The 13075-nt window shown below is 39.8% G+C and overlaps 3 pseudogenes; 2 read left to right on the forward strand and 1 right to left on the reverse strand.

The window, feature by feature from the left end:
* The first annotated feature begins 2006 nt into the window (after positions 1-2006).
* On the forward strand, positions 2007-3039 carry LOC101346950 (olfactory receptor 2H2-like; annotated as a pseudogene).
* A 7209-nt stretch (positions 3040-10248) lies between these two features.
* Positions 10249-10783, reverse strand: LOC101347210 (WW domain-containing adapter protein with coiled-coil pseudogene; annotated as a pseudogene).
* A 938-nt stretch (positions 10784-11721) lies between these two features.
* LOC101347464 (olfactory receptor 2H1-like) lies at positions 11722-12787 on the forward strand (annotated as a pseudogene).
* Positions 12788-13075: the final 288 nt, after the last annotated feature.

Raw genomic sequence — 13075 nt, forward strand, 5'->3', positions numbered from 1 at the left:
AGACATACACGATCTGAATGGGATCTTCTATGGGAAAAACTGCCATAAAGGACATTATTGGAACAAATGGCAACATCACACTAGGGACTATAGAACCAAACAAACCCTTTGCTATCGGCTCGATTCTGACTCAGAGCAACCCTATAGAGTAGATCGTAATATTTTATCAAAGTTAAATTTCCTTTATTTAATAACTACTATCTTTATATAGGAGCCCTGGTGGTGCAGTGCTAAGAGCTTCAGCTGCTAACCAAAAAGGTCGGCAGCTTGAATCCACCAGCGGCTGCTTGGAAACTCTATGGGGAAGTTCTGTTCTGTCCTATAGGGTCACTAGTAGTCAGAATCGACTCAGTGTAAGGAGTTTTTATTTTATATAACAGAATTTCTTTTTTCTTAGAAATTATATGCTGAAATATGAAAGAGTGAAGAGGCGTGATATATACAATTTACTCTCACATAGCCCAGAATAAGCATAATTGTGTATATAAACAAAAGGTGGAATGATTTAAAGATGTGGCAAAATCATAATTAATTAATCTATATACAGGAGTCTTTAGATTATTCTTGGAAATTTCCTGTAAGCTTGAAATTTTTATATAAGAAGTTTTTAAAATCTCATCAATAGTGAATGGAATTAAGGAAGCATACAAATTCTAAGCTCTATTTGAACATCTCGATTTCAATTCAGTGTTTCGCTATCAATGTAATCTTATCTGAACGAGAAAAGATTAAAAAATATATTATCTTTTTCATTTTTAAGCTCCATCACCTAAAAATTTTTGCAGTTACAGAACACAGTAAAGATTCTATAAATTGCAGTGTTCTGGGGTTTTACTTTGCTACCTTTGACATAATGTTAAATTGAGATTAGCGCTTTGCATTTGTAGAGAAACCTCTCGTACTTAGTTGAATAAATCACAATTATCTCACTTAGAAAACACTAGATCACCTAAATGAACTCCCTATGGATGGAGTTACTTCACACAGAGGAGAAAGCTCCTCCTTAATCCATACTTTTTGCGTATAGTCGACCACACTGACAGTAAGGGTGAGGTAAATAAAGCATGAATGATTCTATAATAGCTATGCTTCCCCCCTGTCTTAGTCATCTACCGCTGCTATAACAGAAATACCACAAGTGGATGGCTTTAACAAAGAGAAGTTTATTCTCTCACAGTCAGTAGGCTAGAAGTCCAAATTCAGGGTGCCAGCCTCAGGGGAAGGCTTTCTCTCTCTGCCGGCTCTGGAGGAAGGTCCTTGTCATCAGTCTTCCCTTGGTCTGGGAACAGAACATCTCAGCGCAGGAACCTCAGGTCCAAAGGACGCACTTAGCTCCTGGCACTGCTTTCTTGGTGGTATGAGGTCCCCATGTCTCTCTGCTCGCTTCTCGCTTTTATATCTCAAAAGAGATTGCCTTAAGACACTATCTAATCTTGCAGATCTCATCAATATAACTGCCACTGATCCATCTCATTACATCGTAGTGATAGGATTTAAACACATAGTGAATTCACATCAGATAACAAAATGGTAGATAATCATACAATTCTGGGAATTATGACCTAGCCAAATTGACAGATATTTTGGGGGGATACAATTCAATCCATGACACTCCCAATAGAAAACAACCCTACAGAGATATTTGTTATTGATGATCAGGAAATTGATTAAAAACATTTCTTTGTTCATTCTTCCTGGACATACCTAGGAAAACATACAGAACTCTCACAGTACTCAGAACAAAATAGGTGATCATTAACTGACTGTTGAATTAAGGAAAATCAATTAATTAATCTCATATTTTGCATCAGTCTTCTTTGTCCTTGAAGAATAGGAAAGAGGTACCAGTATGAAGTTCCATCTGTTTCTAACACATTTGTGGTTTCTTTGTTCCCACTAGACAACATTTGATCAGGAGGAACAAGGGAAGGGAAGGAGCTGCTGGATGGTGGTGAACCTGGGAAATGGAGGCTGGGTGAGAAGAAGGAGAAGGGAAACCTGTATTTCCTGAAAGTACCCAGGATTGGTTCTTATAAAATAGGTTGGAACACACTCAGATGATAGCTCTCCTCCATCTCTAGGGTCTAAAGGAACAGGTCATGGTCAACCAAAGCTCCCCACTGGGCTTCATCCTTCTGGGCTTTTCTGAACACCCAGGGCTGGAAAAAATTCTCTTCATGATTGTCTTGCCTTCATATCTCCTGACCCTGCTGGGCAACACACTCATCTTCCTACTGTTAGTGCTGGTCCCCAGGCTCCACTCTCCAATACACTTTTTCCTCTCCAACTTCTTCTTAGATCTCTGCTTCACCACAAGTTTTGCCCCCCAAATGCTGTTCAACCTCTGGGGCCCAAAGAAGACCATCAGTTTCCTTGGCTGCTCTGTCCAGCTCTTCATCTTCATGTACTGGGGACCACTGAATGCATCCTCCTGACAGTGATGGAGTCTGATCGCTATGTGGCTGTCTGCCAGCCCCTCCACTATGCAACCATCATCCACCCCTGCCTCTGCCGGCAGCTGGTGGCTGTGGCCTGGGTCATAGGTCTGGTCTAATCAATAGTTCAGACACCACCCACCCTCCACCTACCCTTCAGCCCCCACTAGTAGATGGATGACTTTTTATGTGAGGTCCCATCTCTAATTTGCTTCTCCTGTGGGACACCACCTATGATGAGATCCAGATGGTCGCTGCTAGTGTCTTTATCTTGATTGTGCCCCTCACTCTTATCCTTGTTTCTTACAGTGCCATTGCCAGGGCAGTACTGAGAATTACCTCTGCAAAGGGGCAGAGGAAGGCTTTTGGGACTTGTTCCTCCCATCTCATGGTTGTTGTTATGTTCTACAGCTCAGTCATTGCTGTCTACCTCCAGCCCAAAAATCCCTGTGCCCAGAAGAGGGGCAAGTTCTTTGGTCTCTTCTATGCAGTGGGCACTCCGTCACTTAACCCGCTCATATACACCCTGAGGAACAAGCAGGTAAAGAGGGCATTCATGAGGTTGCTGGGGAAGGATGAGACTCCAGGGAAAAGTGAGGGATAGTAGCTTAAGGTGCTACCTAAATTAAGAAATTTCTTCATGCTTTTGTGAACAAGTTTGAGCTCATCAGCACTCTGCCTTCTCCACACACACCTAAGCCATCACAGTGGATCACAGTATGACAATGTGGTATGTAAGAGAGGCAAAGGGAGAGATTGAGAGAGAGAAAGAGACTGCGCTAAAAAGAAGTAGGATCTCTATGCCTTTATCTCAAACATTATCATGCCTGTCACTTTTTAATATTTCCTCTCTTCTCCATCCTGTTTTGACTGTCTTCACCTTTATTATAGATTCCCTAACTCTAGCATGCCCATTTCTGGCTATACAGTTTCTCTTCAATTATATCAGTGTAGTGAATCGGCTCCACCATGGCGACCAGGAGACCTTGCATGAATCCACATAGGCCACACAAGCAAAGCTTGAACCCCAGCCAGTCTGAGACTTAATGGGATATCCTGTGATCCTCCAGGAACTAGAAGTTTCCTCTTGGACAGCTCTATCTTCTTTTTATATCCCCTAAGAGGCTATCATGAGACAGTTTCTTGTTGCCTCCCAGGTCCTAATGAGGAATGAGGCTTTCTGTTCCATGCTCCTCATAAATAGCTGCAGAACATAATGAGACTTAGCTGCAGTCTAGAATTGACTCCTGAGCAATAAGGTATCCTACAACTCACTTTGCAGTCATGGGGACCCTTTTGTGTCAATGTCATCATTTTTAGTGTATGGGCAAGGACTCAAGTATCTGGCACCTTTGGCTACTCTTCCTTTTACTGTTTATGTAAGTAATGTTGATGTTGTTAGCTGCTGTTGAGTCTCTCCCCAACTCATGGTGACCCCATGCACAACAGGGTCTGACCATTGTAATCCATAGGGTTTTCACTGGCTGATTTTTTGGAAGTTGATACCCAGCCCTTTCTTGCATGTAAGTAATAAGCTGTCTGAAGTAAAAGTGGCTCATTGTATCTTTACCAGCAAATCAGCCAGGCCTTGGCCTTGCCTGTCTTGTGTGTACTTGACCATCATTACCATCTCTCTAGCCTCATTTCCAGGTCCTACCATATCTTCTTTCCTTCTTCCTCAAGGTCCTTGCTCTCTGCTTTCTCCTTTTTTATTGATCCCTTTTTACATGCCTTTCTGCTTTTCTCCTTTAAGTAACAATCAGAAGGAAGAAGGAACTGAAACTCAGTATGTATATAATCTCATCCAAGCACATACATTGGTAGTGAGGTTTCTATATTCCACATGACATGGTAAACTATTAATTTTAAATAGACTGTGAAAAGTTAATTTATTTATAGTGTAATCCCTAACGCATCAAAAAAAAAAAAAAACTGTGGAGACATCAGCAAAAATTGCAGAGTAAGGACCTCTAAAAATTATCTCTTCCATAAAAGCAATAAGAACACTAGAAGCATGGTTTAACATTTCATGCATATTCAATGAGGCCTGAGTCATGACTACGTGATGAAGCCAATGAAGGTTCTGAGTAAGGAGGCTCTGAGAGCTTCCTGGTTGGCAGAGGGAGGGCGACTCGCCCTCTTTAGTATATGGAAAATCCGCTTTGGGAAACTTCCCATGTCTCAACCATGTATCTCTTCGTTATGATGATCCTGATTTGTATCCTTTTGCTATAATAAATTCGTAATTGTAACTATAGTATCTTCTGTGAGTTCTGTGAGTCATTCCAGTGAATTAACAAACCCAAAGGAATAGTGGCAGCCTGCAAGTGAAAGTGAAGGACCCTAAGGGAGGCCCTCAACCTTGTGGCTGACTTCCTGAAGTGGTAGTGGGAAAACCCCAAATTTGCAGCCAGCAGGTCAGAAGTAAGGGTGTCATGTAGACTCCTGAGTTTACTGCTGGCATCAGCCTATTTTGTACTCAAGGAAAATGTCCTTTCAAATGTGAGCTCTGACCTACATCCAGGTGGCTGGGGCAGAGAGAGAGAGTGTGTGTCTCATGGGCCGCTAGTGGCAGAGATGATTGAGAAGTGGGAAAGTGGGGGTTAAATTGGTTAATCTTCACATTTTCGGGATTAGATTTATGTGGATTCTTATTTATGAAGTTCTAAACACATCAATTAAAAGAAATTGTCAGAATGGAACAAAATAACCAAAACCAGTGCTGTCAAGTTGACTCCAAATAATGGCAATTCCATGTGTGTCAGAGGAGAACTGTGCTCCATAGGGTTTTTAATGGCTTAATTTTCAGAAGTAGATCACTAGGCCATTCTTCCAAGGCACTTCTGGGTAGACTTGAACCTCCAACTTTTTAGTTAGCAGTCGAACATGTTAACAATTTGTACCACCCAGGGAGTCCATAAAAATAACAAGACCCAACTACAGGTATTCTCCAATTTACAACAGGGTTCCTTTCCGACAACTGTCATAATTCGGTTCTGACATATGTCAAAGACCTCTTTTTTTTTCACTTTTAGTTTTCATTATTATTGCCTTCTATTATCATTATCTTTATAAATCATAACATTGAACGTCTACAAGAGAATGTCTGAGAATGATAACTTCATCAAATTATGCACTGCAACATTGTATGTAGTACATATTACTAAAGATAAGATGTACCAAAAAAAAAAAAAGTGATCGGAATTGCAGTTCATCGAAACTTGAATACATCATAAGTCAGGGACTACCTGTACTTAACAGATTTTTTAAAAAAAGAAACTATTAAGAAAATTAAAAAGTCATCCTTGAGCGTTATGCTCTTCTAAGAACTATCTAAATGGGTACAAATTGAAAACAACAACTCGAAAGATTAGCTAGGAACCTTAGAAGGCAGTGAGTTTATGTTAGTGAGGGAGGAACAACTCAGAAAAGGAGGATGAGAATGGTCGAACAGTTCGAAGAATATAATCAGTGTCACTAAATTGTACTTGTAGGAACTGTTGAACTGATGTATGTTTTGCTGTGTGTATTCTCAACAACAAAATAAATAAAATTTAGGGAAAAACAAGCAAAAAAAGAGAAAGAAAATGAAAAGGTAAGGTACAGTATGAGCGAAATCTGATTAATGCCTACAACTTATAACAAGACAAATAAGGCAATAAAAAATAGACAAAGGACTTGAATAAAAGATATGTGAGAACCAATAAGCATGTGACAAGAAGTTCAGCATCATTAACCATCAGGAAATTGCAAATCAAAACTACAGTGAAAGAGCAATTCATATTTAATGGAATGCCTAAAACCAAAAGACAAATAGTAGCAAGTGTCAATGAGAATGTGGAATTGTTGGGAGTGTAAAATGGCACAACCACTTTGGAAACAATTTGGCAGTTTCTTATAAAGATAAACAAACACTTCTCATATGGTCCAGAAATTACACTTCTAGGTATTTACCCAAGATAAATGAAAATGTGTCCACACAAAGAACTGCATGCAAATATTTATAGTAGTTTTTCTCATAGCAGTCAAAAACTGGAAACAATCCAAATGTCCAACAACAGGTGAATGGATAAACAAATTCTGGTGTATTCATACAATTGAATACTATTAGCAATAAACAGGCACAAGCTACTAATATATGAAACACTATAGACAAATCTCAATAACATGCTGAGCAAAAGAAGCCAGAAACAAAGAGTACAACTATCTGATTCTGTTTACATAAAGGTCCTACAACAGGAAAAAACTAACCTAGCATGATAGACATCAGATGATTGTCTGAGGCAGGGCATTTAAGAACTTTCGAAGGTAATGAAAATGCTCTACGTTTTGAATGGGGTGGTAGTTGCCCAGGTGTATATACTTGTCAAAACTTATTGAACGACATACTGGAAATATGTGCATTTTATGGTTTGTAAATTGTACTCCAGTTAAGTCGATTTTAAAAAAGGAAATGCGCTACTGATACATGAAACAACATAGACAAATCTCAAAAGAATTATGCTGAGTGAAAGAAGCCTAACTCGAGGGAGAACATATTGTATGACTCCATTTGTATGAAGTCTTACAAGAGGCAAAACTAAACTATGGTGATAGAAATTAGAATAGAGGTTGTCTCTGGGCAAGAGGGGATGGGCAGTATGGGAGCAGTTATAGAGGAAAGAGGCAGAGAAGAAGGTTGTAGAATGATGAAAATATTCCATATCTTTACTGAGGCTGTCAAAATTCATCAAACTATGCACTTAGAATCTGTGCATCTTAAAGTATGTAAATTACAGCAATTTTAACAAGGAGAGAATAAACCAAAATAATGGGATTTTGAATGGGTTCAGAAGAGACTTGAGAAGATAGTATGGGACACTCAGGAGAACAATGACCTTATATTCTCCAATGACAGAAAGGAGCAGCGGGTGACCTTTTCATTTACCACAGGGAGCACTGTTGGCTGCCATATTTCCCCTGGTTCCTTCCCTCTTTTCTTAACCAGTGGCTAATTAATTGTCTGTGGGCTGTGGGACTCCAGAGTCTTGGCAGAATTAATGAGCTGTTTCTCTCCATGGGATGGGAGTCCTGGCATCCCTCCTTCCATCACCTCACCTTGCCCCCCTTTCTACCTCCAATGCCACTAAAATAGAGGTTAACTTCCCGGACTAAGGAGGGGAGGTCGCTGGCAAAGTGTTCCACGCAAAGAGCTACCTCTGGCCAAGTCCTCACATGGTGAGGCTATGGTTAGACAAGCAGTCAGCCCACATGGGTTCAAGTCTCAACCCCGTCTATACGATTCTGAGCAAGTTATATTTCCTCTCTGAAAGCAAAAATAGAAGATAGTAATAACATCCAGGTCATACAGCTGTAGTGAGTGATTTGAAAAGTGTGTGGCTGCAGCATTCACAGTTAACATTATTACCTAAGACCTGACTTCCAATCCTTTCAAGGGTGCCCATCCCTCCTTAGTTTGCTTTCAGTTCTCATTGTGAGCATCAAGTGGAGGCTCCAACCAGTTCAGGAGCTCCTTGCATTGGGACAGATCTGGCAACAAGGTTCTGAGGAGATTTCTGACTTGATTGCGAGTAAGTCACAAGTTTATTTTTCTCCTACGGCCCATCAATTTCCACATATCCTCTATAGCAGAGCCATCAGGAGCACCAGATTTGAAATCAAACAGCACCTGGCTCTGGCACTGATTGGATGAGTAACTTTGGGCAGATTACTTCACCTCTCCAAGACTGTTTCTTCTTCTGTAAAATGGGGATGATATCAACTACCTTGCAGGGTTGTTTTGAGAACCAGGTAGTTAGGAAATTGTTTAGCACAGTGCCTGGTACATATGGTAACTGCTAAAGCAATAACTTGATTATCTTTACTAGGTAGTAGAGCAGAATTTGTATCTGATTCATTGTTTAATCCCTTGTAGCATCTAGTACAATACTGACTCCTTGGTGATCAATAAAAGAATGATAAAATTAAGTAGAAATGGGGAAAGTGGTGCCTGACTTTGTTAGTGTCAGAGACAAGAAGGACTAGAAGAGAGGGAGTGCAGAAAAGACATGTTCTGAAAGACCGAGAACAAGAGAGAACAGAAAGAAATTCAAAGGATGATATAAATGGAAAAGATTCAGAAATAATGTACAGAGTGAGACAGTAAGTTGCCAAGGGAGTAAGAACACAAGAAATTCAGAAGGGTAGAATAATAGCTGATAGATGAATAAGAAGCAGTTGGCTGTTGCTTTTTTTCTTTTTAGCAGTACGAAAGATGTGATGCTATAAGACAAGGTAAGAATGATTTTTAAAAAAATAAGAATCCGAATAGTAATTGCCTATTCAGGAGAAGGAAGAGGGTGTGATCAGGGAGAGGAGCATAGGAGGTTTCTAAGATTTAGAAAGTTTTTTGTTCAAATATTTAACTACATGTTAAAAAAGTTAAAGAGAAAAAAAAATCCCTTAGGGTGAAAGGAACAATGGGAGGAAAGAAAGTAAGAAACAAAAAAAGAGACAAAGAGAAGTAGTCTGGTCAAGTACTGAGATGAGGCTTTTAAGCACAAAAAAAGAGACCCTGTGATGGGAGATACTTGCTGCCATCCTACATCCTCTCCAACTCCTCCTGACCCCCCACCCCACCAACTTGCCTAGTTTCTGCCTCTTAACTGCCAGAGTGGCTGCTGCCTCCCACCCACCTGTGAGGCGGCTTTCTCTGTCCCAACTGTCCTCTTTCAGAGTAAAAATTCTGTCACCTCCTCCAGGAAGCAGTCCCTGATTCACACACACTGCTCCTTTTCTGTACAGATCTCTGTTTCTCACCCACCCAATATCTTTGCATTATTTGCCTTCAATTCTTGGGATCTTCTGATAATGTTCACTGTACTCCCAGTGTACTTTGTTTTGTTTTGTTTTAACATGTTTATTACAACAGATACAATTCACATCTGACTAGCTTTGTTTTCTCTTTCCCCTCCTACAACCATGTTCATTGGGCTATTTCCTTATACTTGAGCAATCAATGGACTTTCAGCACACATGCCCAGCATTACTTTTAAGTCCATTCTCACAGGGTGCAAATGGATTTCAGTAATTTATACAATTAAGTGGATTGTGTTCAGTCACTGCAATTTTAAGCTACTGTACACAGGAACAAAAAAGTTAAAGTGCCATAGCAACAGTGCCTTAAGAAAGGAGAAAAAGAGAAGCCTTAAAAAAAAAATAGATAAAATCAGATCAAGGATTTCAGAGGAAAATGGAACACACGGGAAATGAAAAACATTTCTCTGTAAAATAAATGCAGAGGCAGTGCTCTTGATCAGGTGAAAGTGTGGAAGCAGTTGTTTCATGATGTTTTGTACGCTGTTCATAAGGTTCAAAATCATATCCTTAGACACAGATCACCTAGCACTTGCAATGAATTTTTGAAAATGCAAGATTTCTGAATGATAAATTAACCCCCGCTGCACCCCCTCGCCCACTTTTTTTTTAAAGCTAATCTTGCAGACAGGTTTACATGTAAAAGGCTAGTTATCTAGCCACTTCAGCCTTGATTAGTTTTCAATGTGTAAGCTCTGTTACACATGGCCTCCCATGGCTTCAGTCTATAAAACATATTTACAACTTGAATGCATCTACAATAAATCTACATTTCAAGGGTTTTACAAATCAATCTCGTATCTTTCCAATGAATTGACTTTCACAGACCCATCCCATTGTCATTTCCCTTGCCCAGCTTAATGGTCTAAAGTCTACTTAATAAATACAGGGCAAAAATGTTAATATTAGGCAACAGATTTACAGTTCCTGTACTCAAAACGTGTGATTATTCACATCTTCACACCATGAAGGAACTCTGATTTTTTAGCTTTTCAAGTTCCTTAATTTGTTGTGTCAAAAATAGTATCCTTTGCTCTCGCAAAGTTGCTTAACTTTCACATACTCAGACTAAAGATCTTGAATTTTTTAATTCAGTACGTATTTCCAACATGTGAACGCTTCCCATGTTATGGACTTCTTCATGCAATCTTGATGCCTGCTTCTCCGCATGAACTGCAGGCCATTTTTGAACATGTTTTATGGGATTTTCATTGAAGTTTGCTATAGCTTAGGTGTTAATGAACACGCATAGGTCAGGCAGATGAATTCTGTGGTACAGCTGTTGCATTTGGTGCATTGCTACTAGATGTACCGTTTGGACCAGGCAACAGACTTCTGTGACTACTTGAGCGCTGAAAACTTCCAGGAGAAATAGGTTTATGATCTTGCTGCTTTTTAGCAGGTTCAGGCTGCTGAAAGGCTGATTGTGAAACTGGTCCTTGCTTAACTCTCAAGAGCATGAGACAACTCTTCCTTCCAGTGTATAAGATCATCGTGGCAGGGAATGACCACGTTGCCCAATATTTTGAAGCAAACCCATTGATTCAGTAGCTTACAATAGGCTGCTAAAGAGGCCAGGGTCAGAAAAGACAGCTAAGTACAATATGTAATCAAGGATGAGAAAAAATGTTCATATAGAGGATATTATTGGGCAAATTGACAAAATCAGAATATGGACAGTACATTAGAAAATAGTGCTATGTGAATGTTAAGTTTCCTGAATTGATTGCTGTACAGTGTTTAAGAGATCATCTTGTCTTAGGAAATACGTACTGAAATATCAAAGACAACATTACTCAAAAAAAATGATTCAGAAAATAGTTATAATATGTAAACATATTGAAGTAGAATGGGAACACAAATGAGTCAAAATATTAAAAACTGTTGAATCTTCGTAAAGGTTGTACAGGTAATCCCTGACCTATGACATATTTTAGTTACCATGAACTGCACTTACGACTATCCATTTTGGTTTTTTTGTACATCTTATCTATAGTAATATGTACTCCATACAATCTTGCACACGTAATTTGCTGATGTAGTCATTCTCATTCCAATACCCAAAGACAAATAAAGATTGGATTTATAAAGATACTGATAAGGAAAGGCAATAATAATAAAATTTTTTAAAAAACTGACATATTTGACTTATGTCAGAACCAACTTATGATGGAGTTGTTGAACAGAACCCCATCATAAGTTATGGACCACCTGTATAGGAGTTCTTGGTATGACTCTTGCAATGTTTCTGTAAGTTCTGAACTGATTTCAAAACAAATTTTTTAAATTGCATGTTAATGAAATCAACCAAGCATTAAGAAAAACCACATTTTATTTGAATGCCTGAAACTCAGCATGGTATAATTTTACTACTGATTTCATCTTATCTGAAAGGAAAAGAATCTATTTGAGCTTACCATTTCCAAGCCCCAATTCTTGTGGAATTTTTGCTATTATGGATGCAGACAGTAAAAATTTTATGACTGACACTATTTTTGTTTTCTTATTTTTCCACATTACACACAGTGGAAAGTTGAGGTTAGGGCTTTTCCTTTGCAGAGAGAACTCGTGTTTTTTGTTTGTAAATCACAATGATTTTTTTAAAAGACTAAGTTCACCCAACTGATCTCTCTGTGGTTGGAGTCACTTCACCCAGAGGAGAAATCTGCTCATCATCCCGCTGTCCCTGATGGATCCCAGGCTTCACTCACCAGTGTACTTTTTCCTGTCCAAACTCTCCTTCTTGGATCTCTGCTTCACCATCAGTTTAGTCCCCCAGATGCTGTTCAACCTCTGGGGCCCAAAGAAGATCATCAGCTTCCTTGGCTACTCTGTCCAGCTCTTCATCTTCCTGTCCCTGGGGACCACTGAGGGCATCCTCCTGACAGTGATGGCCTTTGACCACTATGTGGCTGTCTGCCAGCCCCTCCACTATGCCACCCTCATCAATCCCTGCCTGTGCTGGCAGCTGGCGACTGTGGCCTGGGTTATGGGTTTAGCCCAGTCAATAGTCCAGACACCACCCACCCTCCACCTACCTTTCTGCCCCCACTGGCAAATAGATGACTTTGTATTTTAGGTCCTATCTCTAATTCGACTCTCCTGTGGGGACACCATCTGATTGAGATTCAATTGGCTGTGTCCAGTGTCATTTTCCTGGTTATGCCACTCACCCTCATTCTTGTCTCATAGGTGCCATTGCCTGGGCAGTGATGAGGACTAACTCTGCAATAGCATAGAGAAAAGCTTTTGGAATCTGCTCTTCCCATCTCACTGTGGTCACTATCTTTTACAGCTTAGCCATTTCTGTCTACCTCCAGCCCAAAAATCTCTATGCCCAGAAGAGGGGCAAGTTCTTTGGTCTTTTCTATGCAGTGGGCACTCCTTCACTTAACCGTCTCATATACACCCTGAGGAACAAAGAGGTAAAGAGGACATTCATGAGGTTTCTGGGGAAGGATGGAGACTCTAGGGAAAGCTGATGGATAGCAGCTTAATATGCTCTCTAAACTAAGAAGAGTTTCTTCACAATTTTTTTAAGAATGTTGAATTTCCCACTCCATTGCCTTTCCTACATCCATCCAAGCTTCTGCAGTGTGTCACAGTGTATCTGTGTGTATGCGAGAGAGAGAGAGATAGAAATAGACTGACACTCAGGTGAGAAAAGGTAAGAGTTATGGATTGAATTGTGTCCTTCAAAATGTGTGTCAACTTGGCTAGGCCATGATTTCCAGTATTGTGTGATTGTCTACAATTTTGTCACCTGATGTGATTTTCCTATGTGT

The sequence above is a fragment of the Trichechus manatus genome, unplaced genomic scaffold (genome assembly GCF_000243295.1).
Source record: "Trichechus manatus latirostris isolate Lorelei unplaced genomic scaffold, TriManLat1.0 scaffold00180, whole genome shotgun sequence".
NCBI lineage: Eukaryota > Metazoa > Chordata > Mammalia > Sirenia > Trichechidae > Trichechus > Trichechus manatus.